At 40.9% G+C, this 16,500-nt stretch overlaps 1 protein-coding gene across 1 annotated transcript in view; it reads left to right on the forward strand.

Moving 5' to 3' along the window:
• Positions 1-16,500, forward strand: part of PIP5K1B (phosphatidylinositol-4-phosphate 5-kinase type 1 beta) — a 303,995-nt gene that overhangs the window by 203,002 nt on the left and 84,493 nt on the right. The window lies entirely within an intron of this gene.

Raw genomic sequence — 16,500 nt, forward strand, 5'->3', positions numbered from 1 at the left:
AAAAAGGTACCCATGGTTTGTCATGAAAGAGACTTGAAGTAAATCATGTCAGCGGTGTGAATTTGTGGATAATTGTTGGAAGTGAATTTGTATTGGTCATCTGTCCAATGTCTATTAGTGGCTAGTAAATTCCAATTGTGTTAACCTCCTCATTCCCTTAGTCATTTATTTAGGTGGTGACTGGGGTCCCACATGAGACTGGGACCTGTTCATGAGTCTTGGAAGGGAGCTAACTAGTTTGCCCAGGCTCTTGCACTTCCTGCATTTTTGCTGCACAGCAGATGGGTAATAGCAAGGCGCTCTCCTGCTAGCAGTAACTAAAGGGACACAGTGGCAATGCCAGAGAGGGGCAGAGGCAGCTACACAAATCAAAATACTCTTACTTTGTAGTTCATGACTGACTTTCTACCAACTGAAAGTCCATACCTCAATTTCAGCCAGACAAGTAATTCCAAATATTTTACAAAACCATCTATTCCAGTTTTTGGTGGAGGGAAGGTACCATCTTTGATATAACCCATAGAGATCAAAGTTGCTTAACACTTAAAATATATCATATGTAATATGGTATAATCATTAATAACTCATACACAATACAATGTATAAACATGATTTCTTGGGCAGAAAGGACACATTTCTGAGGCTCAGTTTTTCCGTGGGTTGGTACATGGAACATTTATTGTGGATTTGCACTGAGCCAGGTAGTCTAGTACAGGCAGAGTCTCCCATTAATGCTCCTGCCAGCCCTGTGAAGTGAGAGCGGGATACTCAGGAGAGGTTCAGCTGCCTCAGATTCGCAGAGCTGACCGTGCTGGGTCCAGGATTTATGCCCAGGTCTCTCCGACTCCAGATCCATGTTCTTTCCTCTTTTCACTCTACTCAAGGAGCTTGAAGGTGTAATGGGGAAAATCCCCTGAAGTGAAAATGTTAAGTAATAACATAGGTGGACACAGACCACAGGGGCTGGGAGGGCCTGATGGCGAGTCCTCTAGCTCCCACATGGAGGTGCTGGAGCTGGTGGTGTAGGAGTTAGGGAAAGCCTCTACAAAGTAGAGAACTCAGTTCAGACAGGATAAGGAGTTAATGAAGTCTCACAGCCTATTTCAAGGAGGGAGGAGAAAGGGACACAAGTGACTAGGGAACACAAAGTTAAATAAATGATCCAAACAGTTAATTTTGAAAGTTGGATGAGAAACATAATCAAGCCCGTTGACATTTGTCAACTGTTACCAGCATGCGTGCATACAAAATCCTATTGACTTATTAATAAAAGCAAAAGCAAAACTTCCTTCTGAGCAATCTGATGATTACAATCGGGTCAGTTTTTGTAACTTGTGGAAAAGGAGATCAGCGACTAGATGATCCTGTGTGAGCAGCTGTTGAGAATGTGATCCTGTGATCCTGTTAGGTCCTGTGTGAGCAGCTGTTGAGAATTCTCATCCACTACAAACACTGAAAGACTGTCAAGTCAGTAGTTATTTTTTTTTAATGCTTAGTTCAAACCAAACAAAGTATTGCAAACATTTCTACAGCAAGAATGGAAATTGGAGACTGAAAGTAACCTCGTTGGCCCTAAGAAGTAAACTCCTTTTCCTTTTCTTCCTAAAAGAAATATTACCTACCAAGACTGGAGAATTGAAGTGTTTCCTGGTTTTGCTGTTGTGATGTGTCTAGCTAGTTTTCATTGTAAGTACTTTGCCACACTGAAATTTAAATATATAATGAATCAAGTTAATGGAAGCTTAAGTGTTTGGGACTTATGAAAGAAAACAATGCTATGTCTAATATATTAGGGTTTCCTGCTTTTGTCTGTAAAGAATTTGCCTGTCTTTGGCTAGGCGCGTAGTGGCTCACGTCCTAGCACTCTGGGAGGCCAAGGCAGGTGGATTGCATGAGCACAGGAGTTCCAGACCAGCCTAAGCAAGAGTGAGACCCTATCTCTACTAAAAAGAGAAAAACTAGCTGGGCATGGTGGCAGGTGCCTATAGTCCTAGCTACTCGGGAGGCTGAGGCAAGAGGATGGCTTGAGCACAAGAGTTGGAGGTTGCTGTGAACTACAATGCCACAGGGTACTCTACCCAGGGCAACGGAGTGAGACGTTCTCAAGAAGGAAAAAAAAAGACTTTACCTGTCTTTGACTTTGTAGGTGACTGTAAGTGTAGAAGTACGGTTAGTGTGGGTCCCAAATGAAAGGACTCACACAGAACCTGAGGGTCAGGAGTAAAAGCGAGGAAATGCCTGGAGGACCACCTCCTCCTCCACACCGAGAACCCTGTGAATGCAAAGGGAGAGTGGTAGCGCAAAGAGGATACGGCCATAGAGGGCCAGTGGGTAACAGCTCTGGCTTTGAAGACAGATCTGGAATGGCTTTGCAGTTGGCTGCCGTGGACCTCGTCATGGTTGTAAGCCAGTCACATGGATCGTAATGTAAGGTAGATCAGTGCTGTCAATACCCAAGCCAAAGGAGACAGGGGACTCAAACCAGAGAAACCAGGCCCATACATGCTGTACGATGTATCAGATGGAGTTGAGGCTCCATATGTTGGGAGGAACTTCTGGAATGTGGTGAAGGACCAAATGACAGAGATTTAAGGCGTATTTGAGAGTTTATGGGTCCTGGCGAAACATTACAAAGTTTACAGTATGATTCCAAAATATGCCTTGTGGTACGTTACTCAGTCATCGTGGACCTTCAAACATGACCTTGTCTTCCTCCCAGAAGCTTTCTACTTAGGCGACGGGGAACACTTTCAAAGAGTAAAATCAGTTCGATTTTACAGTGTTTTATTTTATTCATCCAACATCCAGTGCACATTGATGAAGTACCCACAGAGCTATAGGAACAGGGCCTGCAGGGCTCCCTGTGCAAAGCAAGGCACCTCTTCTGTTCAGTGGTTCTAAACCGTTCAGAAAAGATCACCACATACTGGCTTGTGAGAGGCTTTGACCCATGGTGTGGCTCTTTATTCCCATCTGCGTCAGCCAATGCTTTGCCCTCTCCTCCCTGACAAGTGGCTATCTCTTTGATATCCCCAGTGTTCTTCCTTCAAAGAAGTTTTTAAACTCAATATTCTGATAAAGCAAGCGTCACTCTTCCCCCCTCATTTCTGTCCTTCAGAATACTGCACTTCTATATGATGAAGTAGAAAATCTCTATGAGAATGTTTGCCTCCTCCATTAGAATAAAATGGGCAAGGATAATGTGTTAATGAATTTATAGATTAAACTTCAACTTCTCCTAAAGAGGATACTTCTGTGAACTTTTCCATTTGCACACATCAAAAGGTCTTTTAAAAGGGATGTTGGACATATCCGTTGTCCAGAGCTATTAGAGATGCAGGGATGATCAAACTGAATGTTTATTTGAAATATCCTCGTCCAGCCTGAGCGTGAGCCTCGCTGGAATGAGTCACATCTCTTTAAGGTCCGTCTCTTCATTTATCCACAGGAAGGCCTCATTTGTCAACTTTGTCCATATTCAGCCAGCTCCAGCTGTTCCAAAAACAAACCATTAGAACTAGCAGCCCAGTGTTCACTGCACTTTCATCAGCACCTGGTAATCTGTCTTCAGATGATGCCAAGGAATTCTTTAGAAGTGGAGATTCTCCCTTCTTGGATAGATATTCTTCCTCTTTCTGAAAGAGACAGCTAACTTTTTTCTAGATTATTAGCAATTTCAGAAAAAACATCAACAACTCAATTGTCAAGGAACAGAGAAAGCAGTGCTTTCAGGTTGCAATTTCTCTTCTCTGCACTCAGATGTGAAGGGGGAAATGCACTTACTTAATCACCATGACTGGTCTTCCTCACCAGCATCTTCTTCCCTAAACTTAAACGCACCACTGTTGCGGTCTCTTCTGGTTTAGACAGCCACCTCTCAGTTAAACATTCTCTTTATTCCAAGGTGAACTCTCTCTCCAGGCTGGTGTCAATTGTCCCTCTTTGTCACCCCATCTTTTTAGGTAATCACTACTGAAAATATAGTCTTTATCACATGTAGACACACAGTGATGACGTTGCCGCAGGCCCCTCCACTTACTATATTCTAGTTCCATCTTGAACCGTCATCCTCATGCTAAGTGTGGCTCTGTACTATGTGGCATTGAGCCCCCTTCGGTATCTTCATTAATTTGGCTTTGTACGTATTATTCAAACGCTAAAATACCTCAAGACTCCATTTCTAGTGACATTTCTCAGAACCTGCGTTTTCTATCCCTTCTTAAAACTCACCCTCTAGGTACTTGCCCTTCTTCTTAAATTCTAAGTTTCTCAGCCAGTGGGGACTCTCCCAAGCCTCTGATTCTTCCTGCTCTGTGGAAGCTTTGATGATCTCAGAGCGTATATGGGTCTGGTTTCTTTGGCCATAAACCACGACAAGAATCTCACTTGACAAATCCTGCCTTACTTTTATCAAATTAATTACATGTCATTCAGCAAATCGTTTTTGAATTCTTTCTGCATGAGGCTCTTTGCTGAGATCTGTGGGAGGTACAAAAAAATGATGTGGTCCTTTCTCTAAGAAGCCTACCATCAAGCTCTTATTTTTTATGGACAGACTTTTCCATTCTTCTTCTCTTTCCTTATTCATAAAAGTAATGCTAGAGGGCAGGGGTAAATCTATATTTCTCTTTCCCAAGAAAGGCAGTTCAGCTGGGGGTGGACTGTAGGAGACAGGGAAAAAGACCCTGAAATTTCACCTCATGTGTGGAACGGGATGTGGAGACTTGGACCAAGTGTGGCCTGCAGGTCTCCTTAGGTGGCTGGCTGGGTTTTCACTGTCCTGCCTACTAAGGAGCAGTGAAGATTATCATTCCTGGTGAAGCCAGTTAGAAGATATATAATCAGAAGGACTTAGCTTTTTTTTTTTTTTTTTGAGACAGAGTCTCAAGCTGTCACCCTGGGTAAAGTGCCTTGGCACTCTTGGGCTCAAGGGAGCCTCTTGTCTCAGCCTCCCGAGTAGCTGGGACTACAGGCGCCTGCCACAATGCCTGGCTATTTTTGTTATTGTTGTTGTAGTTGTCATTGTTACTTCAGCTGGCCTGGGCTGGGTTCAAACCCGCCAGCCTCGGTGTACATGGCCGACACACTACCCACTGAACTATGGCGCCACCCTTAGCATTTTAATATAAGATGTTACTTTAAAATGTGTTATAAATAAGAAATCTTTATTGTGGAAACAAAGGGTCATAAAGGAAAAAATTCCAAAATCCATCCAATATAGGAAGCTGATGAATATAGATATATTTATAAGATATGCTTCTCTTACTTCAAGCTTTTCAAGTGAGAAAAATAAAAAAATAAAAAAAAAGCCTTAGTACAGGTTAGTCCAGCACAGCCCAGAGATCTAAATCACTGCCTTAGACACGGTGAAAAACACACTATTGCCATAACTAGGCTAAGGATTTAATATTTATTTCATTCTGCTTTCCCAGCCAAAATGAGATGGCCAGAGCCTGTATTTTCCCATTATTACATTAGCAAAGAACACTGAGCTTTATTGAGGAAATTGAATTAAATTAAAAAGGCAGCATTCAGCTCTAACTGGACTGGCACACACAAGTAATTCTGGAGCTAATCCTGAGGGCTGATCTGTGAGGAATGGCAGACCTTTGAGCTCATTTCTCCTCAAACCAGTATTTCCAGGAATGTCTATTTGCATAAAATCTCCAGGATACTATTTTTAATTTTCTTATGTTATTGAATTAACAAGTTATTCTACCAGTCATTACCTCCTTCTTCAGGGACTAGACTGTAGTCCAGCTGGGACATTACTCAGGGCCCTTGAGACATCTTCCCATCAGCTCCACAGTTTGTTAATTCAATTATTCTTTAGATCTTCCATCAAAGAACGACCAAGATCTTCCATTAAGGAATGATCAGGTGAGGGCGGCGCCTGTGGCTCAGTGAGTAGGGCGCCGGCCCCATATACCAAGGGTGGCGGGTTCAAACCCAGCCCCGGCCAAACTGCAACAAAAAAATAGCCGGGCGTTGTGGCAGGCGCCTGTAGTCCCAGCTGCTCAGGAGGCTGAGGCAGGAGAATAGCGGAAGCCCAAGAGTTAGAGGTTGCTGTGAGCTGTGATGTTACGGCACTCTACCCGAGGGCGGTATAGTGAGACTCTGTCTCTACAAAAAAAAAAAGGAATGATCAGGTGAGATAGGACACAGCAAGTTTTCTTTAACCATTTTAGTTAAGATCCTACATTATTAATTTTTGTTTTCATCTGTGCCATCTTTAGCCCATCATCAGCAAAGAGTAAGTTAATGCTAACCAGGTAGAGAAATGCATTTTATCCAAGTGTTTTAAGCGAACATATAAAACTTTATATTTGGGGCGGCACCTGTGTCTCAAAGGAGTAGGGCACCGGCCCCATTTGCCAGAAGTGGCAAATAAAAAAAAAAAACTTTATATTTGAAAAGGTCAGACAGTTACCAAAGTGGACAGAATGTTGTAATGAATTCATATACACTCGGTACCCAATTTTTAACTCATACCCTATCTTGTTTCATTTTGCTTCGTCCTTCTCCATATAATTTGAAGCACACCCCAGGCATCACAACCTTTCATTCATACATATTTTAGTGAGAATCCTTAAAAGGCTAAGGGGTCCTTAAAAAAAATAAAAAACCTTGGGCGGTGCCTGTGGCTCAAAGGAGTAGGGCGCTGACCCCATATGCCAGAGGTTGCGGGTTCAAACCCAGCACCGGCCAAAACTGCAAAGAAAAAAATAAATAAATTAAAAATTAAAAACTTTGCAAAACCATTACCATACATTACAAATATTAGTAATTCTTACTAATCCTTAAACGTCAATGTTCAAGTTTCCAGGTGTTTCAGAAATAACTTTTTTGTGTGTGGTTTGGATGAAGTTTTAAATAGAGTCTTGCGAAGTCCTCTGTCACGCTTAGTTTTTTTTCTGTTTTGAAGGTATTTATTGAAGAAATTGGATTGTTTAACCCTAAGTCTGGATTTTGCTGATTACCTCCCATGGTTTCATTTGACAAGCTCTACTGTCAAATGGTTTTTTTGTTTTGGTTTGGTCTGGTTTGGTCTTGTCCGTACATGGGTTTTGGACCGAGAGGTTTTGTCTGACTTCATCTGTCGTGTCCCTTCCTGTCAGGAGGCACTTACTGTCTTTCTCTCTGCGATGACCCTGGACTAGATCCATTCATTCATGAGGAGTAGTAAAATGGGATATTTTAATTTCATTATTGATTAGCAGGAATGATCAAAGAATTTTTAATGAGAGTACCTGGCACATAGGGGCCCAATATAGTACGTATTGAACGGGTTCATTTCCATAAGAACCTCGGTGACGTGGGGTTTGTTAGAACCTTGCTTGCTTAAGATTCAGTGATTACAATAAAGCATCCCTTTTCCTCCTAGAATTATTATCCTTCTCCATTTTGCACACCACACCTCTAACAGATTACTGAAGTAGCATTACATTTACCACTTTTAATATCTTCTGGTACCAATTTTTAAATGCAGCTGTTTTCAGACGTGCATTGGATTTATCCAGTGATTGCCCTTTCTCAGTCTTACACTAACTTGACATTCTTAACAGGAAGGAAAAGCAGAGGAACAAAGAACAGGAAAGCTAAGGAGGCCTGAATTGTGTCCCATGGTAGGGCTAACACCAAGCATTCTCAGACGATATAAGAGTCTTTGCAATTGACTGAGCCTGTGACATGCTGACCTTGCAAAGGCTTCCTAAAGATAAAGGTGGTAGTCTTACTAGACTCAAAGCTTAGCCTAGTTTGTATCAAAACAACCTTGCCTTTCATCTGCCATTTGCTTGTCTGCCTGCTAAACAGTAAAAGAGCCTCTGTAAATACCAGCTTGATTTTTGCCCTTGACACAGTGTATATAAAATACCGACGGTGTGGGTAGGGTTAGAAACACTGTGGGCTTTTATCTTTATTTTTCTGACAATATAGAGACCATGATTACAGTAAATGTTCCGGTGCTGATAATTTTTCACAGGCATTGTAATCATGATGCACAAGTATCAAGTTCTTATATTTACGATATAAGATGGATGTATTATACAAAGAATTATAAAGTCTTTGCTGCTGCATATTTTGGCTTTTACTTATACACCTGGAAAGGACTATAACAAATATGCATTTCTACTATGTTCAGAGCATACAGCAGGATGCATAGAGTAAAACAAGTCTTTGGCGTGCTGTCTTCTGTGTATGATAGGAGGCATATAGATAGATCCTGAGGTAGGTCTTCTGGTGCTAGGTACCAGTGTTGAAATGCAGCTGTTTTCAAGCATATTTTAGATTTATCTACAGAGGAACACTGATAATGGTCTTGGGTTTTCATTTTATTGAAATCAGTAGTAAATTTTCATGGAGGTGAGAGTCAAGATAGGCTTTGAAAAATCAATAGGATTATATACTATGGAAGACTATTCAGCCATAAAAAGATGGAGACTTTACATCTTTTGTATTCATGTGAATGAAGTTGAAACACATTCTTCCTAGTAAAGTATCACTAGAATGAAAAGGCAAGTATCCAGTATACTCAGGACTAATATAAAGCCAGTGGATAAACTAATACATGCTCAAACAAGAGAAAAACTCAATTCAAGTTGAGATGAGGGGGAAGAGAGGAGAGGGGAAGAGGGGAAATTGGTGTGCTCTCACCTAACGGTCACAATGTTAGGGTATAAGGCACACCTGGGTGCAGGACACAACTGCAACAAGGACTTTCCCTGACAAAAGCAAACATTGGAACCTAATTGTACCCTCCTATTAATCTAAAATTAAAAAAAAAATCAATAGGATTTGAAAAGATAATAAGAATGTTCCAGAATAAGAGCATGTGCAAAGATAGCAGGGCTTACATCTTCAGAGCATGTTTAGGGGTGATTAAGGAATTCCAGTTTGACTAGCCTGGGAGGTTTCTTTAGGTAGGTATTAAATAACAGAAAGATGCTGGTGGGGCGGTAATGATAAAGTCTAGTATCACCTAACTCCAATAAAATTAGTCCATATCACAAAATCCCAAAACCAGAGATGTTGGCGTGGATGTGGAGAAAAGGGAACACTTCTACACTGCTGGTGGGAATGCAAACTAATACATTCCTTTTGGAAAGATGTTTGGAGAACACTTAGGGATCTAAAAATAGACCTGCCGTTCAATCCTATAATTCCTCTACTAGGTACATATCCAGAAGACCAAAAATCACATTATAACAAAGATATTTGTACAAGAATGTTTATTGCAGCCCAATTCATAATTGCTAAGTCATGGAAGAAGCCCAAGTGCCCATCAACCCATGAATGGATTAATAAATTGTGGTATATGTACACCATGGAATATTATGCAGCTTTAAAGAAAGATGGAGACTTTACCTCTTTCATGTTTACATGGATGGAGCTGGAACATATTCTTAGCAAAGTACCTCAAGAATAGAAGAAAAAGGGTGGCACCTGTGACTCAGTGAGTAGGGTGCCGGCCCCATATACCGAGGGTGGCAGGTTCAAACCTGGCCCCGGCCAAACTGCAACAAAAAATAGCCGGGCGTTGTGGCGGGGCCTGTAGTCCCAGCTACCAAGGAGGCTGAGGCAAGAGAATCACCTAAGCCCAAGAGCTGGAGGTTGCTGTGAGCTGTGATGCCACGGCACTCTACCAAGGGTGATAAAGTGAGACTCTGTCTCTTTAAAAACACACACACACAAAACACAAGAATGGAAGAAAAATTATCCAATGTACTCAGCCCTACTATGAAACCAATTTATAGCTTTCATGTGAAAGCTATAACTCATTTATAGCCCAAGAAGAAGGGGAAAGAGGAGAAGGAGGGAAGGGGAGTAGGGAGGATGGGTGGAGGGAGGGTGATTTGTAGGACCACACCTACGGTGCATCTTACAAGGGTACATGTGAAACTTACTAAGTGTAGAATATAAATGTCTTAACACAATAACTAAGCAAATGCTGTGAAGGCTATGTTAACCAGTTTGATGAAAATATTTCAAATTGTATATAAAACCAGCACATTGTATCCCATGATTGCATTAATGTACACAGCTATGATTTGATTAAAAAAAAAAAAAAAAGAGCTTCAATATCAAGTTGAGACATTGGCACTGAGCAATGGAGAGAGATTAAAGACTTTGAATGGGGGCCTGATGTGACCAACCAGTGTCAGGAATAGATCCAAGAAGGAAGAAAGGGAAATTGAAATCAAATCATTAATGTTAGAGAAAAGGAAGGTTTTGATAATCAAAACTGTAGGATTGGACGACTCAGTGAAAGGAAAAGGAGCTATGGAGTCCAAAATCTACACTAGAATGATGTCAACTAAAAGAAAGAAGTGAGCAGAACAACTTTGAGGTGAAATATGAATTTAGGTTTGCGGTATAACCGTGTATAAAGGATTAGAGATGTCCAGAAGGAAAATTCCAGGATGCAGCATAGAAATGAGATCAGAATACAGACGGCAACTTGGGAATTCACTGTAGAAAGATGGTAGTTGGAATCTACCTCTAAAAGATTCTCGATTCTAACCACTTCACCCTGAAACTCCCCTGCTGCCCCCAGCCCTTGTTTAAGTATATCATCTCTGACCTGGCCTATTGAAATACTTCCCAGTTAAAAGTAAGTACGCCTGGTGGGGTCTCCCTCTCACCTCCCATGCCTTTTTACAATCTGTAGTTTAGGCTTGTTCAATACTGAGGACAGGATATTGTCTATTTCATTTATTCCTGAAGATCCTGGCACAGAATGGACACTTAAACATTTTTTTTTTCCAGCAAAGGTCAATGAATGTTACTACTAAAACATAAAGAAAAGAGTTGAGGGCGGCACCTGTGGCTCAAGGAGTAGGGCGCTGGTCCCATATGCCGGAGGTGGCGGGTTCAAACCCAGCCCCGGCCAAAAAAAAAAAAAGAGTTGAAGAGAGAGAACTTTGGTGAACACCCTTGGGGCAAAGAAAAAAGGGTGGGAAAGACAAATAGACAAAGAACCAAGAGAAGGCAGGGCACAGAAGCATGAGATTGCAGGTGGGGCAGTGGTAGGGATCTGCTGTAGGTGAAGAGGAGAAACCACAGGAAGAGCTGACAGTGACCGGTGCTTCCCATAGGCCCAAGACCTGACGCAGAATGGCTCCGTTAATCTGCACGGTAGGATTTCCTGTTACAGACATGAGACAGGTGAGGGTAGATACTGGAAATGTTAGATACTTTGTCCATGGACAAACAAATGGGGAAGCCACCAACCAGGCCACCTGGCTCCAGGGCACAGAGTCTTAACTGCCCTCCAGCCCCTCCAGCCCCTGCTAGCAGCAGGGCAGAGTCAGTTTGCAGGGGACTAAGGAGTGTGGCATTAGAGATGTAAAAGGAAAAGGAGGCCTGGCCACTGTGACCTTTGGTCACAAAGAGAGGACATCAGCGCCTATCATTCTGAGTGAGGCTATGTCCACATTAGGCCCCCACCTTGGCAGAAGCTATGAGAGTAGTCCTCATGTGCCTCAGGCCATGAGAACCTGAGGAAAATGCTCTTATTTCAGGAATAAATAGTTTTGATCATGGCTTCAGGGTCTTCTACCAGCTGCTTTGACATTGACCTTTTTACTACATTCCAGTGTTATTATTGACTTAAAATTGTCCTTGAGAGAGAAGAAAAAAAAAAATCTGACTTTGGCAATAAAAAGCATTACATTATTCCAAGTTGCTTTCTGTTTTAAATAGTTTTGTGAATCATTCCTGTTCCTTTTTTTTTTTTTTTTAAAGTGGTGAAGTGAAGTCCTGCCCAAGCTAGATGGAAAGGCGCCTTTGTTTGCCTTGTTACTTGTGTTTTGAATAGCAAATGCACAGGTACAGAGCCCACAGGTGACACTGAGGACAGGCACACATTCCGGAAACAAACATGCCCCTGACCAGCTGGTGTCAGGTCGCAGAACGCCACTCACTCTTAAAGCTCACACGTGTTAAGGTTTTGGCAGATTTATCCATTTCTTTAATTAAAGAACTTGGGATGATATGAATCACGGAACTATTTTTTTCCTAATTGATGCAAATCTTAAAAACATGTGACTAAAATCTGTTCCCAGAATTTTTCATTGCAGAAGATTTTTAATTTGATTTAAAATATATGCAGATGTATTTATCTTTTTGTTCCTTAACATTTTTTATTGGGTGGTGGTTTTTCCTGAGCCATTCTCTAACTGTAGTGATCAGCGTTCACAGCAGGAATAGAATTTCTTTCTTTTTAAAGCCTTTCATTCTGAAAATAGGAGCCTTGGCCTCCTGAGGACAACTCAGCACCTTTCCTGGAGGCTGACAATCCAATTTAAGAGTGCAGAGGAAGTGAATAACTTCTCAAAAAATTATGTCACTTTTTCTTAATTCTCATGTCTGTAATCCTAGCGCTGTGGGAGGCCAAGGTGAAAGGATTGTTTTGCTAAGGAGTTCAAGACTAGCCTGAGCAAGAGGGGAACTCTGTCCCTACTAAAAATAGAAAAATTTAGCTGGGCATAGTGGTGCATGCCTGTTTTTGCAACTACTCAGGAGGCTGAGACAGGAGGATTGCTTGAGCCCAGGAGTTTGAGGTTGCTGTGTGCTATAATGATGTGTATTGTGGTACATGGCACTCTTCCGAGAGCAACAGTATGAGATGCTGTCTAAAAAAAAGATTAAAACTAAAATAACTGTCTTTTGAAGGTTATCCTTAAAATATATATATATGTTTTACTCTTTAAAAAATATATATAGAAAATTTATAGAATTTATAGCTATATTTATATGTATATATTATACATATATATATAACAAATATTTGGCCACTTACAGCATCAGGATAGTTTCTTTCTTTATCCAATAGTTAAAGTTGGAGCACAGCCTGACTTCATATCCCCTATAAAATGCACAGGTGATCTTTGGCCTGTTTGTGGCCAGAAAAAGTGACTGTAAGTACAAACCAAATAGTTCAGTTTGGATATTACATGAAAAATATAAGGAAAATTATTTTATGAAAAGTAGCTTTTTAGGGCGGCGCCTGTGGCTCAAGGAGTATGACACTGGTCCCATATGCCGGAGGTGGCGGGTTCAAACCCAGCCCTGGCCAAAAAAAAAAAAACCCCAAAAAAAAGAAAAGTAGCTTTTTAACAAGGAAAATTAATTTATGGATGCTTTGCAGAGGAAAATGCATTGCAGAAGAAAAACATGGTGTCAGGAATGCCTTTGGATCTTTACCATTCCTAACCCAAGTCAATGATTCTGAATACCTGTTAGGAATACGCACAGTGTTGTCACAAAGTCTGATTAGAATCTGAAGGAAACATTTATAAATCCATAGTTTGGGCTGTGCAAGACACAAGACTATATTTTTTGCCCGTTTAAAGTGGGATTGTTCCCCATGTAGATTATAAGGCAATCATCTTAATAGCTCATTGACCAGAATTGCTGTGTTGTCAGCCAATCTTTTTCTGTGGAACATCCAGGCAATACCACTGGGTACCCACAAACTCAGAGATTTTAAGAGAATCAGAACTTTTGCCAAAATGACACTGGTAAGCAGGCTAGAAATGGCAGTTGTATTTCATTGGCTTTTTAATGACATTTGTTTTCAAAAGTATAACTCTAGAAGTGTTTACTTTAAGCTGACACTTATAATCTCTTGAACTCTAGTGTGAGCAATGAGTCACCATGAATTACAATTATAGTGACAACACCTACTAATTAATTGAGCACTCACTTTATGCTAAGGCGTTTCTTTTTTTTTTTTTTTTTGTAGAGACAGAGTCTCACTTTATGGCCCTCGGTAGAGTGCCGTGGCCTCACACAGCTCACAGCAACCTCCAACTCCTGGGCTTAAGCTATTCTCCTGCCTCAGCCTCCCGAGTAGCTGGGACTACAGGCGGCTGCCACAACGCCCGGCTATTTTTTGGTTGCAGTTTGGCCGGGGCCGGGTTTGAACCCGCCACCCTCGGTATATGGGGCCGGCGCCCTACCGACTGAGCCACAGGCGCCGCCCTGCTAAGGCATTTCTAAGCATTCCCATATTTAATTTTCACAAGCACCCTATATAAGTAGGTAATTTTGTCACTATTTTAAAGATGAGGAAAAGGGAGGTTATGTTCTTTAAGTGGTGAAAGGTATGAGTCCAGTTTTAGTCTTTGATGTGTGGTTATCCAGTTCTCCCAGCACCATTTATTGAATAGGTAATCTTTTTGGCTATTTTGATTTTCTGAGCAGCTTTGTGTGAGAAATGCCATATATTTGTTAAAGGCTTGCTATAGGAAATTGAATGGCAGCTTTGAAAGACAAGCTTTGAAAAGGAGACCACTAACCTCCAAAAAATTTAATATTTTGAAAACAGAAAATAAGCAAAAACACATTCTAGCGGAGTTTTCATGCTGGGCAGGGCACAAGATCATAGTGGTGATTGTTGACTTCTCTGGTCTCGTGCTTAAGAATGTAGATGCCGGCGGCGCCTGTGGCTCAGTCGGTAAGGCACCTGCCCCATATACGGAGGGTGGCAGGTTCAAACCCGGCCCCGGCTGAATTGCAACCAAAAAAAAAATAGCCGGGCGTTGTGGTGGGCGCCTGTAGTCCCAGCTACTCGGGAGACTGAGGCAAGAGAATCGCTTAGGCCCAGGAGTTGGAGGTTGCTGTGAGCTGTGTGAGGCCACGGCACTCTACCGAGGGCCGTAGAGTAAGACTCTGTCTCTACCAAAAAAAAAAAAAGAATGTAGATGCCAAATGAAGTAAAACTGAAACCTTTTCCACACAAGGATGTCCACTATCACCACTATTATTCAACATAGTTCTGGAAATTCTAGCCAATGCAATCAGGCAAGAGAAGGATATAAAGGGCATCCAAATGGGGGCAGGGGAGGTCAAATTCTCACTCTTTGCTGATGACATGATCTTGTACTTAGAAAACCCCCGAGACACAAATGCAAAACTCCTGGAAATGATCAAGAAATACAGTAATGTCTCAGGTATAAAATCAATGTCCACAAATCAGTAGCCTTTGTATATGCCAATAGCAGCCAAGTTGAGAAGCAAATCAAGGACATAATTCCCTTCACTTTAGCTTCAAAGAAAATGAAGTACTTAGTATACTATCAAAAGAGGTGAAGGATCTTTATAAAGAGAATTATGAAACCCTAAGAAAAGAAATAGCAGAAGACATTAACAAATTGAAGAACATACCATTTTCTTGCTGGGAAAAATCAATATTGTTAAAATGTCTATTATATCCAAAGTGATCTAGAGATTCAGTGCAATCCCCATTAAAAAACCAACATCATACTTTGAAGAACTAGAAAAAATAGTATTTGTTTTATATGGAACCAGAAAAAAACCTGTATAGCTAAGGCTATTCTTAGGACTATCAGACTTTAAGCTATATTATAAGTCAACAGTAATCAAAACATCATGACATTGGCACAAAAATAGAAAAATAGACATGTGGAACAGGATAGAAAACCAAGAGATGAAACCAGGCTCGAGTTGCCATCTGATCTTTGATAAACCAAACAAGCGCACACAAGGGAGAAAAGAATCCTTGTTCAACAAATTGTGCTAGGAGAACTGGATAGCCACACGTAAAAGACTAAAACTGGACTCATGCCTTTCACCACTTACAAAACTTAAGAAGGATAAAAGATTTAAATATAAGACACAAAATGATAAAAATCTTAGAAGAAAGTGTGGGGAAAACTATTCTGTTGGTGTCAGCCTGAGGAAAGGTTTTACGACAAAGACTTCAGTGGCCATTGCTACAACAACAAAAATTAACAAATGGGATTTAATTAAGCTGAAAAGTTTCTGTACAACTAAAGACACAACAACTAAAGCAAAAAGCCTGCCTTCAGAATGGGAAAAGATATTTGCATGGTATGAATCTGACAAAGGGTTGATAACTAGAATCTACAGAGAACTCAAATTAATCAACAAAAAATAGAGCAAACAATCCCATCTATCACTGGGCAAGAGACATGAACAGAAGAATCTTCTCTGAGGAAGACAGACAAATGGCTAACAAACATTTGAAAAAAATTCTCATTGTTCCTAAACATCAGAGAAATGCAAATCAAAACCACCCTCAGATATCATTTAACCCCAATGAGAATAGCCCACATCACTAAGTCTCAGAGCTGCAGATGCTGGCGTGAAAGTGAAAAAGAAGGGAACACTTACATAGTATTGATGGGACTTCAAACTAATACAATCTTTCTGGAAGGAAGTATGAAGAATCCTCAAAGAACTCAAATTAGACCTTCCATTTGATCCCCCAATCCCATTACTAGGCATTTATTCACAAGAAAAAAAATTATTTTATCATAAGGACATTTGCACTGAACTATTTATCACAGCTCAATTTACAATCACCCAACTGTGGAAACAGCCTAAATGCCCACGAACCCAGGAATGGATTCACAAGCTGTGGTATAGGTATACCATGAAATACTATTCAGCCATTAAAAAAGATGGAGACTTTGCATCTTTTGTATTAACCTGGATGGAGGTAGAACACAT

The sequence above is a fragment of the Nycticebus coucang genome, chromosome 2 (assembly GCF_027406575.1).
Source record: "Nycticebus coucang isolate mNycCou1 chromosome 2, mNycCou1.pri, whole genome shotgun sequence".
Classification (NCBI taxonomy): Eukaryota; Metazoa; Chordata; class Mammalia; order Primates; family Lorisidae; genus Nycticebus; species Nycticebus coucang.